This window comes from Hibiscus syriacus, unplaced genomic scaffold (genome assembly GCF_006381635.1).
Source record: "Hibiscus syriacus cultivar Baekdansim isolate YM2019G1 unplaced genomic scaffold, ASM638163v2 tig00111276_pilon, whole genome shotgun sequence".
Classification (NCBI taxonomy): domain Eukaryota; kingdom Viridiplantae; phylum Streptophyta; class Magnoliopsida; order Malvales; family Malvaceae; genus Hibiscus; species Hibiscus syriacus.
In genome coordinates this window covers 321,524-341,134 of record NW_024063043.1, presented here as the reverse complement: position 1 = coordinate 341,134, position 19,611 = coordinate 321,524, and the positions used below count along the sequence as shown (strand labels likewise).

Sequence of the window (19,611 nt, the reverse complement as noted above, 5' to 3'; positions counted from 1 at the left end):
GTTGTAGGCCACGGGGTTTGGGTATGAACCTGTAAAATGAATGTAAATTATATTATATTAATAAAACTATATAATATAATTTGTAATATAAAAAACAAAATAAACATAAACATTATTATATAATATAATTTGTAATTATACAATAATGTTGATCAGTCGAAATTTGGTGTCTACATTATGAATAAAAATTTAATATAAAATAAAAATTATATAATAAATCGGGTACCGTTTCGGAGGGTACTCGATTAAGAAACATTTTGTGACCCATGCTCGACCCAAAAACTCGGTAGTGTACCTGACCCAGAAAATCGGGTATTTTTATTATAAATACCATATATTTTTTAATTGAGTCAGCGGGTCGACGGGTCAATTCAATCGGGTCGGATATTTTTGAACAACATTACTGGCATAACATGTGCCATTGAGGATTAAATTTATTTTAATTTATTAAAAGTATGACTAAAATGAGAGAATATGTAATAACATGGACTAAATGTGTGATTATATAAAAATATTTAACTGTTGTTAATGACAATTAACTCGGGGTGTCCACGTCTTAATTAAATAAAAACGAAAGTGGACAAATCTTGTTTAAATAAAACAGTAGTGACCATATATTATGTATTTTGAAATCAGTGACCAAAAGTGAACAAAACTCAAAGATAAGTGACCAACCGTGTAGTTAACCCTTTTATTTATTACATAACTTTTAGAGCATTAAACCATCCCCACTCTTTTTATGCCTACAATTACCAAACTTTGCCCAATTGTATGTTTAAGTTAAATTAATGAAATTAATATGCACTAAGTACGATCACATTAAAAACTATTTCCCATCAAATCATGTCCCATATGAAATAAATTAATGTTGTCACATTAAAAAAATATTTAAAACTATTAAGTCAAAGGTATGGGTTTAATAACTACTAGTTAACACTTCAAAATAAGACCTTTTAATTCTAAAATGGAACATTGAGAGCCAAAATGCTCCAAAAACAAAGAACCAAATTGACTATTCAGTCAAACATTATGGGATTTTTTTCATAAAAATAAAAAATCGGGGACCAAAATACTCTAAAAAAGAATAAAAACCAAAATGACAATTTTAATAAGCATTAGAACTAATTTTGACATTGTACCTATTTTAGAGTCCTCAAAAGATGATGTGATCATCTTATAGAAAGATAATGACCGTTTTGTCGCAAAATAAAAAATTTAATAACCATTTAATAATATTTTTAACTACAATGGTGAAAAAAAATTAACCCATATTTTAGTTACCATTTTCATTATAATAAAGGAAAATTGGATGTCAAACACTCACCACTAATTTTATAAGGTAAAATTCATAAATGGATTTTAAACTATAACAAAATGATTTTTTAGTCATCAAACTTTCAAAACTTATATAGTAGACATTAAACTTTAGATTTTGTTACAAAATGGGCACAACAACATTATCTATCATTAAAGAGATGACGTGACATACTAAATTAATAAACAAATATCTCATTTGACCCTTTAATTATAATTAATTATCATTTTACTGTTAATTTTAATTAAAATATTTTTATTATATTCATTGAATTGAAAATAAAATGGATATAAATAAATTAAATATTATTTTTATGTCATATTATAAATATAGAATATATACCATAAAAATTACTTGATACATTAATTAAACTTAAGGATTGTTTCAATTATTTTTATTTAAATTTGGATGTATTTTTCTTATTAATGTGATATTATAATTTTTTGGATGTATTTTTTAAAATTGTGTTTAAACTTCTTAAACAAAAGTCAAATGCTTGAATCACATCGTTTAATAAAAAATAATTACATTTTTTGATAATTTATTTATTTTTTAGATCTCAAAAATTATAAAATGTTAATTTTACAAATACAATAACAATTAATAAATAATTAGTTATAAAATAATTAAATGAATAAAAAATAAACAATTATAATTTTAATATATTTAATATATTAGTAGTGCATATCGATACTCATAATTAATAGTGCAATTTGAGGGTGTGTGCCACTCACTCTAGCTAGACTCGTCCTAATAATAAAACTATAAATCATCCGGATTTTGGTATGAAGCTTCAGGGTTGCAACAATAATCATTTTTGGTCTCAAAAGAACATAAAAATTTCTTCTACATTTTCAGGCAAAAAAGAGAGGTAATTTTGGCCAATGGGGTTTCTAAATCTCTTCATCGTGGCACTAATGCCCGTCCTCAAAGTAATACTGATAGCCGGAGTAGGCTTGTTCATTGCTTTGGATCGGATAAAGCTGCTGGGCCCCGACCCAAACCGCCATTTGAACAATGTACATTCATATAAATCAATCATTTTCCTTGCTTTAATTCTCAAATTTCTTCACTAATTAACAGTTGATGTATATTTCTTTATCGTTTATAGCTTGTGTTCTATGTGTTAAGCCCTGCACTTGCAGCCACCAGCTTAGCCGAAACCGTCACTTTCAAAAGTTTCATCACACTGTTAGTTCCTCTCCCTTCCATCACCCATTCGTTTAAGGAACTCATAGTTTGACTTCACCAGGTGGTTCATGCCATTGAATCTTCTGCTGGCATTCGTGTTTGGATCATTACTGGCTTGGCTTCTCATCAAAGTCACTAAAACTCCAAAACACGTTCAATGCATTGTAATCGGTTGCTGTTCTGCGGGTATGTTTGTTAAAGATGACAGTATGCGTGAATTCGGATATTTGCTGATAATATATTCGATTCGTTTCGTTTCGTTCAGATATTTAAGTTTACCATTAGTTTTGAACAGGAAATATTGGGAATTTGCTTCTGATTATGATTCCAGCGGTGTGTGAGGAGTCGAATAGTCCATTTGGAGATCCATCTGTTTGTTCATCCCATGCTAGGCCATATGCTTCACTATCTTCAGCTGTATACATCATTCTTGTTCTTTTTCAATATTCATTTTAAAAGGGTTCTATAGTGATTGTGGCTTGAATGATGTTTACATAGATTGGGGCAATTTATATATGGTCGTATGTGTATGGTGTCATGCGATTATACATAAATACAGATACCGGAAATGGCTCCATTTCTGAAACACTTCCCAAGAGTTGCACTGAATTAGTTGTTCTTCCTTCAAGCAATGGTCACAGTGATCCCACCAGCTTCGATGGAACAATTGCAAAGGTTTATTTCTTTATTCGATTTTCGTCAAAATTTCAAGCTTTATTTTTTATGATTTCAATTTCGGTATCATCCTAATGTAGATATCAGCCCCCAAGAAAATAATGCAACGAATGAAGATCATATCCGGAAAAGTTGATCTCAAGAAAGTGTTTGCACCATCAGCAATTGCAGCGGTATGCTAAAATGAAACCCTCTCGATTCGTATATTCGTATCGTATTCATGTATTTCTTTTACGTACTGTATTCGTATGGACAGATTGTCGGGTTAATAATCGGAATTGCATCTCCGATCCGAAAACTGTTGATCGGAAATAAAGCTCCACTTCGTGTAATTGACAGCTCTACATATATTGGGGTATGAATGCTTCGTTGTACATCCTATACATATTGATTTCATTAAAGAAAAACAAATAAAAATGATGTTAATGCAGGCAGGCAACAATTCCGTGCATTACCTTGATAATGGGGGCAAACCTTTTGAAAGGTTGGTGCCTTGTCTTTAGTTTTTAAACAAGAGTAGATTCAATCTCTGTATAGTATTATATTTTTTATTGATAATTTATTTTCGTCTCTTTAATCTTTTATAAGTTTATTTCTAACATAAAATCACGTGTCCCTCCCCTATAAAATGTCCCTCCCTATTTATATAGGTCTCAAGAGGTCCGATGTGAGTAAGACAGTCATCATAGGGATAATAGGGGTGAGGAACATATTGTTGCCGTTGATTGGGATCGGCGTTGTTAAAGCAGCTCTGCAGTTGGGGTTGGTGGCATCTGATAATAAGTTATACCAGTTCGTTCTTATGCTTCAGTTTGCCGTTCCACCTGAAATGGCCATAGGTAATATCTTTAACACCCAGGGATGATAGATCGAGGGGGCCGGCAGGGGGTGATCGACTCATGAAAATTTTAATTTTTCATATAATTTAAGTTTCTTCTTTATATTTTCAATTGATATTCTGTTTTTACTCCTAAAATTTTATAAATTTGCTCCTTAGTATAAAATTACGTGTTTGTCGATGGTAATACCGGTACACAAATAGAAACCGCATAAATATATGATTGTTTACACTAATTTGATACTGTTGGCAGGTACCATGACCCAATTTTTCCAGCTTGGTCAATGTGAAACTTCAGTGATAATGATGTGGACTTATGTTGTAGCAGCATTCACCCTCACACTCTGGTCTACCTTGTTCATGTGGATTCTGGCTTAACTATTTACTGCACAAATACTTTTTTTTGGTTTAGCTCTGTGTCTGTCGAGGTTTTCACAGATAGGATACTGGAAGTTGAAAGTTTACTGTGGTTAATTTGAAGAGTTTATTTTCAATGATTAGTTATGCTTATTAAGAATCGAGCATATATAATACTACCTGTTAATTACAAGTATAAATAGCTATAAAAATATGGGGACAAACTATAAATAAATCAAAGTCGGAGGTTCAAAGAAGTAAACAAAATTTAGGGGCAAGCACCCCTAAGCTATAACATAGCTCCATTACAAAATTACATTGTTGAATTCTTTAAAACTGCTTCTATAAAGCAGGCAATTTCCAAAGCAAAATCAAACGAGAAGCCACATGAAAACCGTTAACCATATGGTGATGGAGAATGCAGCTACCGCATAAGTCCACAGTATGATCACAGAACTTTCACTTTGGCCAACCTGAAATAGTTGTGTCATCGTGCCTGTGCCAATACCATTGCATTAAACCCAGATTTTGCAGAGTTTTTATCAAGGTTTTAAGTAAATATTAGTGTAGCGTACCGACGGACATGGCAGGCGGAAACGCGTATTGAAGCATAAGAACAAACTGGAACAAGGGGTCCGATCCGACAACGCCGAAATGCTGTGCGGCTCTAACGACACCGACGCCGAACAGAGGCATCAATATGTTCCTCACTGCTGAATAATTGAAGGACTCGTGTCTGGTCCTTTTTAAGCCTGCAATTCAAGGTGCCTAATATTGAATCAGAATCTATTTGATTTTGATATTTATAATAAAAATTGTGTTTCACCTTTAGAAGATTTGCTCCCACTTGCAAGGTCATGCATGCAACTGTTGGCTCCCTGCATGCATAGGATTAGTAAAGTTCAAAATATGAGAAGTGGAAAAAGGATATCCAAGAGGACACACATACCCAATCAAATTTATTGAACTTTCGATAACACGAAGAGGAGCATCTGCACCATTTAGTAATTGTCGTATGGCTAGACTGTCCCTACGATCAATCCGACAATCTGAGAGCCAAAAAAGGTGTGAGGGGCGATTAGTAAAGTCTAATGAGCAATATTTACAGATCCTATATGTAGAATGCATGAATTTTGGCATACTCCTGCAATTGCTGATGGTGCAAGCACTTCCTTGAGGTTAATCTTCTTCATGACCCTATTTATGCATTGAAATCCTTCTTAAAAGCTGAAATTCCTTCTTCATGGTGCAAGTGAGGGAGTTCTTGTATCCAATATTCATCTGAAGCAAGACAATCCTTCGAAGATAGTAAAGCTTCTCCATAACTTTCTGAAAATGATTCCGACGTCGTCTCCTTGAACGTGTCGATGGTGATGGCCAAGCTATCTTGTTTGCAGCTATTTGCGTATGAACGCATGATGGCATACGCATAGGACCATATGAAAATGGCTCCTACAGCCAAAGACAGTGAAGCATAAGCCCCAGCATTTGCAGAGCAAGTGGATGAATCTCCAAATGGATTATTTGGTTCCTCACAAACCGCTGGAACTAAAATGAGAGGCAACTTCCCCAAATTTCCCGCGAAAAAAAAAATCAAAAACGTAAATAATAATCATAACATCATATTGCCAGAAAATACAAGAAAGTGGAGGAGAATTTACCAGCAAAACAACAGCCGATGACCATGCCTTGAAGGTGCTTGGGAGTTTAGTGATTTTGATGAGAATCCAAGCAAAAGCTGAGCCTATAACGAATGTTATCAAAATATTCACCGGCACGAACCACCTACAAATGGATTCAATCATGAAATCCATTCAAGCAGTTGGTCGAATCCAGTTTTGCTTTCCTAGACAATTTGTATATAACTAAATATTTAACTCTGGGTTTCAAATTACGTAGGGGAAACTTAGTGTTAGAAAGCTGTCAAAAGTGATGGTTCCAGCCAAGTTAATAGCCACAAGTGAAGGGCCAAATACATAGAATACAAGCTGTTTAGATTAAAGAAAAAGAGACACTAAGGGCAGTAAATAACACTCTGGAAAATTGAAAATTAAATTTATCCGAATTTAAGACAAAACCGTATCGTATACAGGTAAATGGAAGAAAGATAGTGTTGACTTACTTTGTTCAAATGATTTCTAGCGTCTGGTCCCAAGAGATAAACATGATCCAGGGCGAGAAACAAGCCGACACCGGTAACCGAAAGTACTTTCGTAACCGGAATCAGTGCCACAATGAGCAGATCAATCAGTCGCATTGCCCAAACTTCTGCACTCTCAGGTCTTCAATGGAAACTACTTTTCAACAAAAACCTAAAACTTCCTGCAGAAAATCTATGTATTACTTCAAAAAGAAGATGATAAACACGGGAAGATGATCAAGATTTTATTAGTGATTTAAATATTATTAGAGAACGAATATAAATTATAATAATAATAATAATAATAATAATAAGCTATCAGCAAAGACATGGCCGGCTAACCATAAGAAGGTCCTTACTCTTTGAGGAGCTTCAACTTTCCAGATTATCTTCCAATTCAACCATGAATCTTCAGGCTGCGTGAAGGAGTGATAAGCTGATTTGGTTGTAAATGACTTATTAGCTTCCCAACGCCAACCAAGTCCATCTCTTCTCAATCGAGCTAAAGGGGGTTTAACAGCCGCAATAAGCTGTACAATATGCTCTGCCAACATTGTCGATAACCTATCCCAATTCCAAGAACCAGATGGTAGCGTCAAGTCACAAATCGGGGTTGGTTTAAGAGAGTCAGAACCTGTATATGCGAAGACAATCCGATCTTTAGTTTCGAACCTGGTTATTTACTTTACTTGTATATTTAATACAATAGACAATGTTTTTAATATATTATTTAGAATTATAATTATTAAACTTATTCTTTATTTATATTATATTAATAATTTCATCATCTTTCTTAAATAAAATTACATTGTAAATAAAAATATCATTATTTTACATATAAAAGTAAATATTTTTAATATATTATTTAGAATTATAATTATTAAACTTATTCTTTATTATATATTAATCAATTTCATCATCTTTCTTAAATAAAATTACATTGTAAATAAAAATATCATTATTTTACATAAAAGCAAAATTTTTAATATAGTATTTAGAATTATAATTATTAAACTTATTCTAATGGTTTACTTGTTTAAAAAAAAACGAATGTAGTGCCCCGAATCTTGGGTTAGAAGTATGGGTAACTCGAGATGGGCATTGGTTTAATTCATTAGCTTGTAGGAAGCTTTGGCCCAAATTAAAGAGGGTTTGAGCTTGAGGTAAGCCAATAGTGAATAAAAATGTGTTTTTAATATATAGCCAGAATTGGAGGGACTAAAGAAGCAACGATACCTTGTTAAAAAATAAAGTTGAAATCCTTTAATTGAAGTTGATTTCACGTCTGTTTTCCCTTTCTCATTTTCTCAACTCTCTTTTGTCATTTTCTTCTTCCAAAGCTTCACATTCATTCTTATAAAACTTGAGCAAAGGTGGAAGCTTTAGTTTATCTGTAGTTCATCCCTTTAAACCAAGGTAAGAACCACATTATACTCTTCCCAAGCTTCATTTCAAGTCCACTATTGCAAGTTTTGGTGATGGATGCCAAAAATGGGTTTTGAATGGGTTTAAGAAATTCAGATAATCCAGCTCGTTTTAGTATTTCCTACCTATAAAGTGTTTTTAAACCCTTCTTAGCCTTTGTTTTCAGCTAGTAATATTTGTTTTGAATCTTGTTTAATGAGTGAGGTTGGATAAAGCTCTAAAGCTAAAGGGAAGGAGAAACTAACCCTTGGTTGAGCATTGGGTGTTTTCAGCAGTTTAGCATAAAAGGTAACTCACTATTGACTTAAATATACCATATGTAAGTCATTTAGATGAATATAGTAGGTTGCATAAGCTTGAAACATTCTCATGGTAGCTTTCATGTTTTAGAGTTATAAACATGTTTAAAGCCCTATTTATGCTCCTTTGTATCTTCATAAAACATTAATAATGTTTGGGGACCTCACTAAAGCCTTTGGGATAGTAGAATAGGAGTTTTTGCACCTATTTTATACTCTCTGCATATTGAGTTTCGATACTAGAGGGATAATATCGAAACTTGTTCTTCTTATTGGGCAAAATCGTAGGTTATGGGCAAGAGTATCGATACTTTTTCAAGAGCATCGATACATTGGGTCATAGTTTTGAAAACTCCCAGAAAGTATCAAAACTGGGCATTACATACTCATTTAAAGTATCGATACTTACGTAAAGTATCGAAACTTTTATAGGAGTATCGATACTTTCAATCTATTTTGGACAAAAGGTTAATTTTTAAGGGAATTAGACTCGAGGTACCCCAACACTTCAATATATACTCAAATAAGACTTCAAGCAAGAACAATACTTAACATCATAACAATAGATATAGAAATAGCTAGGTTTACATAAAAATAGCCTTGTTTGACGCTTGGGAAACAATTAGGACACCCAAGTTCTTTTCAATAAAAATACAACAGTCAGTAGATCCAAACCAGTACCTCGGCACTACAACAGTCTACTGGGCACCAGATATCCCAAGACTTGATCTAGTAAGTCTGTGGGTGTACGTTCTGAAGCATAATTTCATATATAACCCAAGAGTAACCGATGGTGCTTAGGCAGTGCTAGAGGGGTACGTGAGCTCCGAGATGCAGAATCCTTCAGTCGCACTATGATGTTAGCCACAGTTTAACAACCAGTAGTTGTATACTCAGACCTATTCCACTTGCCATTTCATTTAGTGAATGCATATAGTATAATATAGCTTTTAGTGAGGCACTGAGCTCGTAAGCTCAGCCTTTGAAATGTGTTTTCGTGCGCATATTCTTAGAAAAAAGATCTTGGGGAGCTATCATCGTTAGATATTCTAATGAAGTAGATTTAGATTTCCAAAGACCTTTCAGAGTACGTCTTGAGTCATCTTTAGAGGACATGTACTGTTATGGAGCTTATTATGTATTCAATCGTAACTCTTTTGAAACTCAATATTTTGTATTATTTTACGGATGTATTTTGAGATCTCCTCATTATCTGTAAACCCAGTTTATTATTATGTTTTAATATTACTTTATGAATGTCTAAATTTCAAAGATTTACAAGCAGTTTTAAAAGAAAATTTTGGGTTACTATTTTGGTAATCCCGTGTAACATTGTAATCCATGGATCTTCGGGTCTAACTAGATTAGGACGTTACATTTAGTGGTATCATAGTATCAAGTTTAATCATTTCTAGGACCCGCGGGTTAGAGTCAGTCAGTGTCTGTATATGTATATTACCTTTAGAGTACTTAAATAACTGGAATGATGATAATGACCCCCATCTTTTTCTAATTTCATATAGACCCTATGGCAGACGACCCGGATTATTATCAAGATGGTAAAGATGAGAGCAATGCCTCACCACCACCCAATATCAGTGAGGGATTTGTACCAGATACCTACGATCGTTAGGATCTAGCAGATACGGTGGTAGATGAGGCTACCTTCTTTATGGACCTTACCTCCGTACTTAGGTATATAGCTAGATCTCTCCCTAGTTCTTCAGCTACACCACCTCCCCCACCAGTACCCCTAGTTCATCCAGTTACCCTTCATCAAGAGTTCATCATAGAGCATCTCCTCATATATAAAACCATCAAGTTTTTCAGTTCATAGGATGATTATCCTATTGCAATGGACAAGTGGCTTAGAGAGATAATCCATACACTTAAGGGTAGTGTGATGGAGTGGTGAGAGATGGTAGAGTTGGTGATGAAGCTAGAGATGCCTACTTGGGAGTTTTTCCTCACCTAGTTAAGAGAGAAGTACATCAGACAAATCCACAATGATTATTTGATAGAGCATTTCCTACACTTGACTCAGGGTGACCACTCAATGGTGGAGTATGAGCGGGAGTTTCTCAGGCTTAGTAAATATACAGTAGAGCTGATTCTGACTGAGGAGCGTCGCTACTATCATTTTAAAGAGGGCCTCCATGGTGACATTTTGACCCATCTTACAGCAGATCCTCCTAAAGTCTTTGCTTAGCATCCCACTAGGCGAAGATAGTTGAGAGAGCCTTAGACTAGGCAGTCTAGTGAGGCTATGTGACAACTCAGGAGAGTCGCTGAGTCGGAGAGGCCTTCTCAGACCTCGACCAAGAGGGCTAGAGACAGTCAGTGTTCATCGAGACCCCCGATAGCATAGTCCCAAAAGACTGGGCAAAGTTTGAGTTGTGGAGGCAAGTTCAATTCAATGAGAAGGCCATTGAACTTAGCTTCTATGAGTTTTACTAGTGAATCAATTGGAGGGTTCACCTTTTCTTTATATTCTAGGTACGAAAAAAGGCATCCTGAGTCATGTCAGTTGGAATTTGAAGGTTGCTACAGTTGTGACTCCACGAGTCATTTTTCCAGAAATTGTCCAAGAGCTCAATGTGCAGCATCAGTAATGACTTAGTAATTCGAACCATCAGCACAGAGAGGCTGAGGGTCAGCTAGAGGAGGTGGCACTGTTTCTGGGTAATAGAACTGTAACACCCCAACCCGTACCCGACCCGAATACGAGTCTAAGGTGTCACATTGACTTTTCAAACCTTGACACTTAAAGAAAAACCCCGGGGAATTTAAAACTTGTTTAAAACAAAATACTTTAATTTACATAAAAAAGACCACAAAATACAAACTTGATCAGAGTTCTCATGATTAACGACTTATTATATGCCAACGCTCTATACACAACAAAATACATACTTTGTCGATTACTTCTGATCTGATCTTCTAGTAATAATACTGTCCTTGCTACTTCTGTTCTTGCTCTTCACGTTTCTTGGTACCTACGTGTAAATCACTTACACGCTAAGTCATAGACTTAGTGAGGCAATAAATAAACATGTAACAGTAAATTTATGAATATGCATTCTTACTATTTGGTCAGGATATTTCAATATGCATGGATATATTTCCTATGACATATATAATCAAGTCATGCACACATGAAACTTACCTTTTTGCATCACTTTCACTTTAATTTATATTTCAATTGTTGTTGTTGTTACCCATGTATATTATTGAGAATAGAGGTATATGAGTACATTGAGGTTGTGCACTAATGTTGTCACCACAGCTCGTATAAATTCCCTCATGGGGCATCGAACATTTGTTCAGTATTCGTCCCGAATGACTGTTATATATGTCCCGTAGGACCACTACGTCCCGAAGGACTACAATACCCTCGACTCTTGGCATGCCAACTATACATATAGCTCTCGTATCATATACTATGGGCATTTATTATGAATATATTTCTCATCACTTATTCTTTCTCTTCTGTCACATACCACATGTATGTGTAACCATATATTTCATATCATATCACATATTGCATATTCATATGTCATTTCATATATTCACATAGCTTATTTCATTTCACATTGGTCATATCTCATAGCATATATCACATATTCATATAATCATGTATATCATATCATATATCTTATGTTTCATGCTCTTATGTTTATGCATATCATTAGGGGTGTGCAAATCCGGGTACCCAGATTTTCGGGTACCCGATTTCCGGGTACCCGGAACTTCCGGGTCAACGATTTCTCGGCCCGTGTCCCGACCCGGATGTTACGGGTACCCGGTAATCGGGTACCCGTATTTTTCGGGTTCCCAGTAATCGGGTACCCGATACCCGGTTTTTAATTTTTTATTTTCAAATTATTAATTTTAAAAAATATATACACAAATTTAAATGTTCGAAACTTCGAATTACATACTCTAATATCCGAACATAAAATTTAAAAGTTCAAAATACAAAATAATAATCCATATAAATAATTCATTATATTTTATATAATTATATAAAAAAAAATAAAAAAAATAAAAACTAACCGGGTACTCGGGTAACCGGGTACCCAGAAAAACTAGATTTTGTGACCCGGGCCCGACCCGGGAAATGTCGGGCCGGGTAATTTTTTTTAGAGAATTACCCGATTTTTTTATATCCGGGTCGGCAGGTCGGGTCAACCGGGTCGGGTAATTTTGCACACCCCTACATATCATGTATTCATGTACATATAAGAATCACCTATCAAATAACATTTTAGGAGTCACTTCTTACCGTAGTAACTCAATCATTGGCTCATCGCAAGCCAATGTTCGTTCAATAATATAAGTACAATTAAAATTCCACTCACCTTAGCCTTGCTTTGATTCGATTATAATCATTTGATTATTCCGGAACTTGTTTAAGCTCAATATCTACATAAATATATCATTTCAAAACAACTATCAGAAGCCTAAACTTTAAACTTGATGTTAATAACATAAATCAGTTTAATGAATCAAATTCCATTTTTTCATTTAGGGGGGAATCGATACCCCCCAGGGGGAATCTGTTCCCCCTGCACATACTGGAATTTTCGTCCAAGAGGTGGAATCGATTCCCTTCATAGGGTATCGGTTCCCTCTACCCAGAAATTATATTTTAACCCCGAAAATCGTCAATTCTTCACTTAATTCTTCTATTTTAAACCCCTATCATGTCATTAAACTCAGCTACCATTACTTAAACCAACTTATATCCATGAAAATCATCTATAACTTCAAAATCCTATCCTTCATATGTAATTCAAGAATCATACTCAAATTTCAATATGTTCTAAATACAATTCTAACACTTCTATCTTCTTATTCTCATAGATGACAAGTCAATTTCAACTTAAAATTCAACTTATCAACTCTATTCCACGATTTCATATAAAAACTCATTTTCTTAAATCTCTTATAACTTCTTCATCTTTTGATTATAAGACAACTTAAGCTTTCCTTAAGCTTAGTTATCATCTAATGATCAAAACCTAATCTTTAATTTAACAAATAATCAACTAATCAGAAAACCCTTACCTTTGCCTAGCTTCTACGGTTGGGAGAAGAAAAAATGAAGAAGAAAGAGTTTTCAGATAACTCTTCCCCCCACCCCCCACGTGATTCATTCATATTATTGGGGAAACATATCTTTCATGCTAAATGACCATTTTGCCCTTTAATTCTTTGGATAATTACTATAAACTTTTAGGAAATATTTTCGAACAAATCATTGAACTATTCCATCATCTTACTTAAATCACCAATTCTGAAACTTTACAATTTAATCACTAACCCGTATTTTGGGATGTTACAAATCTCTCCCCCTTAAGAAAATTCGTCCTCGAATTTTCACTGTACAAGTATATGAGAACTGTCTACTTATATCATATTTGCACTTCATATTATACTACAGATCCACCTCTTTTAAAGATCCATAAGGTCTAATGAATGTAGGACTGAGCTATACTATACAGAGAATCTTATTCGGAACAAGACATTAATAAATACTTTATCACTTATCTAGAAATTCCATTTTTTTTCTTTAAATATATATATAGAACTTCTGTTAACTATCCACTATCTTAATTTTTTTTTCACTTTTCTTCAACTTCTTTGATCCAATCCGTCCATACAAAATCTCAATATTTCTATTCAACTAACTTAATAGTTTCCAGCATTTCTTTTGCACAATGTCACAAAAAAAAACTATTTTGATATCTTTCTTTACTTGCAAACCTACTACTCATTAAACAAACTCAATAATAACTCTTCCTATGACAACATTATCTGACTTTAAATCTTTAACTTTCCCTTCGTGGTTGCAATTACTAAACTTATTTTCAATCAACAAGGAATTTCATTCATTTCTATCTTTTCACTCATTCGATTCTACACCTTTTTAATCTTTATAAATTCGTATAAATATAATGTCGCTCATCATGGAAATAATAAGGTTCCATCCATACGGTAATCTCAATCCTTATCACTCAACATCATGAGTCCGTTGATTTCTTTCATCCATCTCTAATGACTTACAACATAAACCAAACAATTATTCTTATACCATCTTCATCCAAATTATTATACACCTTTCTTTCTAAATTTTACTCATATCAATCTTGAAATTGATGTTAATACTCTTTTTTTTTCATCTCAAAAGTAACATACTTATCTTTAACAACTTGATTAGAGAGAATATTATCATTCAAATATATCTCAAGTTTCCTTCATACATATAAATAAATCCTTATCTCTTTTACTATATTTACATGGCTAAGAAACACAACCTTAAACCAATACATGTTACACTTGGTTAACTTAGTCAAACATTCTTTTTCCAATCTTTTAAACTCTATTATACGCTCCCCTTTGCATAATTAATTTTTTTCTAATAAACTTTATCGTCTTCATAAAATTCAATTTATTTCTGTCTCAAGTCTGCCTAATACTTCTGTCGATTAGATGTCATCTTGAAATTATCTTAAATTATCTTTACTTTATCCTCAACCACCTTCAATAAATCCTGGAAAATAAAATTCTGATCCTTTAACTTGAACCAAATTAATGATGTCCGACATTTTCTCCCAAATAAAACTTCATACAGAGTCATCTTAATGCTCAATTGATAATTATTATTATAGACAAATTCTACTAAAGGTAAATAATTTTCCTATGATTCTTTGAACTCAATCATACATACCCTTTTAAAGTATGAATAATCTGTTAAACTCACTATTGTCTATGCATAGATATCAATGCTACAATTAATTTAAATTCCTAAGACATTTTCAAAGATTTCCACAACTTTGAGATAATCTTAAATCTTCATCAGATATAATTAAGACATACTATTTACAAAATCCAACAATCTTTTCATATAATCTTACATACTTATCCAAGAAATATTTACCTCAGTATAATAAAGGATACTAACTTAATCAGTTTCTTCATAAACCTCCAAATTTAGTCTCTACTGAAATTTTGATACAAAATTCATAACTCTTTATCCTTTCCACTTAGAATTGAAAAATTCTTACTTTTATACCAAACTTATACTTTACACCTCATCATAACCCTTTTCATTCTTAAACCTTTAAACTCTATCATTTAATTTCCTTATCTCTTTATTCCTTCACAAATCAAAATCTCCTTGCAACTAAATCATTTCATTCATTTTTTTACTCCATTACGTTTTTCATATCTATATGAAAAACATCATAATAACACTTATACTTATATTTGATTACTAATATTTATCATATTTTCATAACCTTAATATTTAACATTATTTTCACATAACTTTATCCTTTATCCTTTCTTATACTTGCATTATTTTTTTTCCCCAAAGCGCCTTTTAAAACCTGTAAATACACTTCTCATTGCCTTAATCATATATATATATAACCCAAATACCTAACCATATTCAAATCCATATTCATTCTCATGTATCATGAAATTTTATTTGTTCACTCTGAACATTTCAACATCTTCCATCTTATAAAATAATTACTGACATATCTATTTCTTAAACTTTTTCCGAAACAATATTCACATCAATAAATCTTCCATTATTCCCATTACAATATTTATTTACCATATTTTAGCTCAACTGCATAGCAACTAAATTATCTCATCTAAATTCTCCACTCTATAATAGTGGATATCCTTTAACATTATTTAATAGCACCTTAATTTATTTTAAACGAAATCTTTAATTTTTAATCTAGGGTACAACCCTTATCCACTCAATCATATACCATATTTTCAATCAAATTATATATATATATATATATATATATATATATATATATATATATGTTGAACTATGTTTTGATATAACAATTTAAGGCAAAATGTTTTTGGACTTGAATTGAATTTACAAAATGTTTTTGGATTTAATTGAATTTATTCAAAGTTTTAAAAGGTTTCAAAAATAATTCAAAGTCCATTAAAATCATATTTGAGCAAAAATGCTAAAGGGTGTCAAAGTGCATCCATGCATCCCTGCAGTGCATCCCTGCATCTGCACTAATGCATCGATGCATCATGCAATGCATCCATGCATCCAAACATCGAATGCAATTAGTGCATCGATGCATCTTGCTATGCATCGATGCATCCTTGCCATGCATCCATGCATCAAGGCTGCAACGGCTAGTAACGGCTAGTTTATTTGAATTTAATGAAGGGGCATCGATGCACCATGATAGTGCACCGATGCAGCATGTTATGGGCAGCCTTTTTGAGTAGAAAAATCATCCCCAAACGGCTCAAAAACATCTCCAACGGTTATATACAACATCAAACACATTCCAAGCTATAAAAACAAGCTAAGGACACTTGAAGAAGGAAGAGAACAACTATCCAAGCAATCAAACACAAGAGAAGAGTTTTTCATTCTTATTTTATCATTCTCTTGTAAATATTTTGTTCTTGTGAGCTCAATCTTGTAAACACCTACCTTAGAGAGGTTTTCTTGTTTACATCTTTTATCCTTTTGTAAAGGGGAAATGTTCTAGCTTATCCCGTGTAAAAGCTAGGGAAAGGTTCTAGTTTAGCCTGGAAAAACTAGGGAGTTGTAAGGTTATCTCTTTTTCCTCAAAAGAAAGAACAAATTATTGAATTTGTTGGAAAATCCTTGGTGAGGAGCTAAGGTAGTGGATGTAGACTTTGGTTGAGAAAGTCGAACCACTCTAAATCGCTGTGCAATTTTCTATCTTTCAATCTCCTTACTCCCTAAACACAAAACCGTTCCGACCCCTCTTTGCAAACCTTTCCGGTTGTCTATTCGAGCGTCCAAAAATCTCAACAAATGGTTTTATAAAGGAAGAAGTGTACGTGGAACAACCTCCAGGTTTTGAAGATTCAAATTTTCCGGATCATGTTTTAAAATTGACAAAAGCTCTTTATGGTTTAAAACAAGCTCCTAGAGTTTGGTATGAAAGATTGTCAAATTTTTTAATTGAAAAAGGTTTTTCAAAAGGAAAGGTTGACACTACATTATTTTTAAAGAGAAAAGGTAATGATTTATTAGTAGTTCAAATTTATGTTGATGATATAATATTTGGTTCTACTAATGATGTTCTTTGCCAAGAATTTTCTAAGCTAATGCAAAGTGAGTTCGAGATGAGCATGATGGGGGAGCTCTCATATTTCTTGGGACTCCAAATCAAGCAAAGGAAAGATGGCATCTTCATTAATCAAGCTAAGTATGTCAAAGATATGCTCAAGAAATTTGGATTGGAAAATGGGAAGCCTTATGCCACTCCAATGAGCTCTTCTACAAAGCTTGACTTAGATGAAGGAGGTAAATGTGTGGATGTTAAATTATATAGATCCATGATTGGCTCATTGCTTTATCTAACCGCAAGTAGATCAGATATTATGTTTAGTGTTTTCTTGTGTGCTAGGTTTCAATCATGTCCTAAAGAATCACATTTACTAGCCGTTAAGAGGATCTTTAGATACCTTAAGGACTCTCCTAGTATAGGTCTTTGGTATCCTAGAGACTCTAGTTTTAGCTTGCATGCCTTCTCTGATGCGGATTATGGAGGATGCAAATTAGATAGGAAAAGTACCTCCGGTACTTGCCAATTCCTTGGAAATATGCTGATTTCTTGGTTTTCAAAGAAACAAAATTGTGTTGCATTATCTACCACTGAAGCGGAATACATTTCAGCCGGTAGTTGTTGTGCACAAGTTTTATGGATGAAACAACAACTTTTTGATTATGGAATTGAAGTAGGTACCATTCCTATCAAGTGTGACAATACTAGTGCTATTTGTCTCACTAAAAATCCCATCCAACACTCTAGAACTAAGCATATTGAAATAAGACATCACTTCATTAGGGACCATGTCACTAAGGAAGATGTAGTTCTAGAATTTGTTGATACTTTGCACCAATTAGCAGATATTTTTACAAAACCCTTAGATAAAGAAAGATTTTGGACACTTAGGAGAGAATTAGGTTTAACTGACCTATCTTCACTTAGTGTTTAAAATATTTTAGCACTTTTAAATAATATTGAAAAATGCTTATAATAATAATTTTTGATTGCATTCTTGCTATTAGTTAGGGGGAGTTAATGATTCTTAATGAAAATTAATTTTATGTTCAAATAAAGTTTGAAGATTAATTTGATTGATTGAACATAATTAATTTAGCATTTTAAGTGTTTAAAACGGATTTTTGACATTTTTGTGCTTCATGCACCGATGCATTTAACAATGCACCGATGCATGCCTTGAATATGCATCGATGCATAAGACCATGCACCGATGCATCCGTCGGGTTTTAGGTTTAAAATCCTCATCTTCTTCATTTTTCTCAAACCCTAAACACTAAAACATACGGCCATTCGACCCCTCTCTCTCCAAAATCTCTATTTTTGCTCAAAATCTTCGGGAAAACATCGGATTCTTCAAGATTTTCATCCTACAAACCTGCTACACTCATTAAATCGTGCAAAACATCTCCTCATTCCCCTCAATCTGAATTTTTCAAGGTATTTTCACAAAAACTCTATTTCATTAAATTTTTAAACTTAGGACTAGTTTAGATTAGTTCTAGTTTAAAATAATTATCGGGCATTGGTTATATGATGATTCTAAACTAGTTTCTACAACGAATTTCATCAAAAACGCATAATTTTTCAAAATTGTTTTGAAATTTTGATTTAAAAAAAAATTGAAAATTTCTGATACTTTTGATTCAATTATGTTAGTTTCATGAAAACTATGCGTATTATGATATTAATTTTAAATAGTTTTCAAAACTTTGCCCATTAGGACTTTGTTAGAGAACCTTGAATTATTGAGGACTCATTTGAGTTTTGGGATTGATTTTTGTGCATACATGTGTTTTTAAATTGTAGGTGATATTTCTTTTCTGATTTCCCTAACCATGTCTAATCCCAAACGCCCTAGGTCATCCTCGATTCGGTCTCACCAAAACTGTCCTCCCACTCCTAGACCTCAAAATCCATCCAATATTCCTTCATCCCTCATTAGTACTTATTTTAACATGCCTAAAAACCGTAGGGATGAATTGTACTCTAGGTACATGAACTCCTTCCAATCCTATCGTATTAGGGAAGAGCGTATTCCTTCTCTACAAGCTATGATAAAACTTGAATTTGAATACCTCTCAATTCTTCGTCGATGGAAGTTTGATAAACTCTTTTCTCTTCAACCCATCGTCTTTCACCAACTTGTCCGCATCTTTTATTCCAATGCGGTTTGTATTCAGAACACAACTCAGTGCGGTACTATAGCGATTAGATCCTATCTTTTAGGACAATATATCACTATTACTTCTGAATCTATCGCATCTCAT

General features: G+C 33.3%; 2 pseudogenes; one reads left to right on the top strand and one right to left on the bottom strand.

The window, feature by feature from the left end:
* Nucleotides 1-2,170: 2,170 nt before the first annotated feature.
* Nucleotides 2,171-4,404, top strand: LOC120157780 (annotated as a pseudogene).
* Nucleotides 4,405-4,747: 343 nt separating this feature from the next.
* LOC120157738 lies at nt 4,748-6,633 on the bottom strand (annotated as a pseudogene).
* Between the last annotated feature and the right edge of the window lie 12,978 nt (nt 6,634-19,611).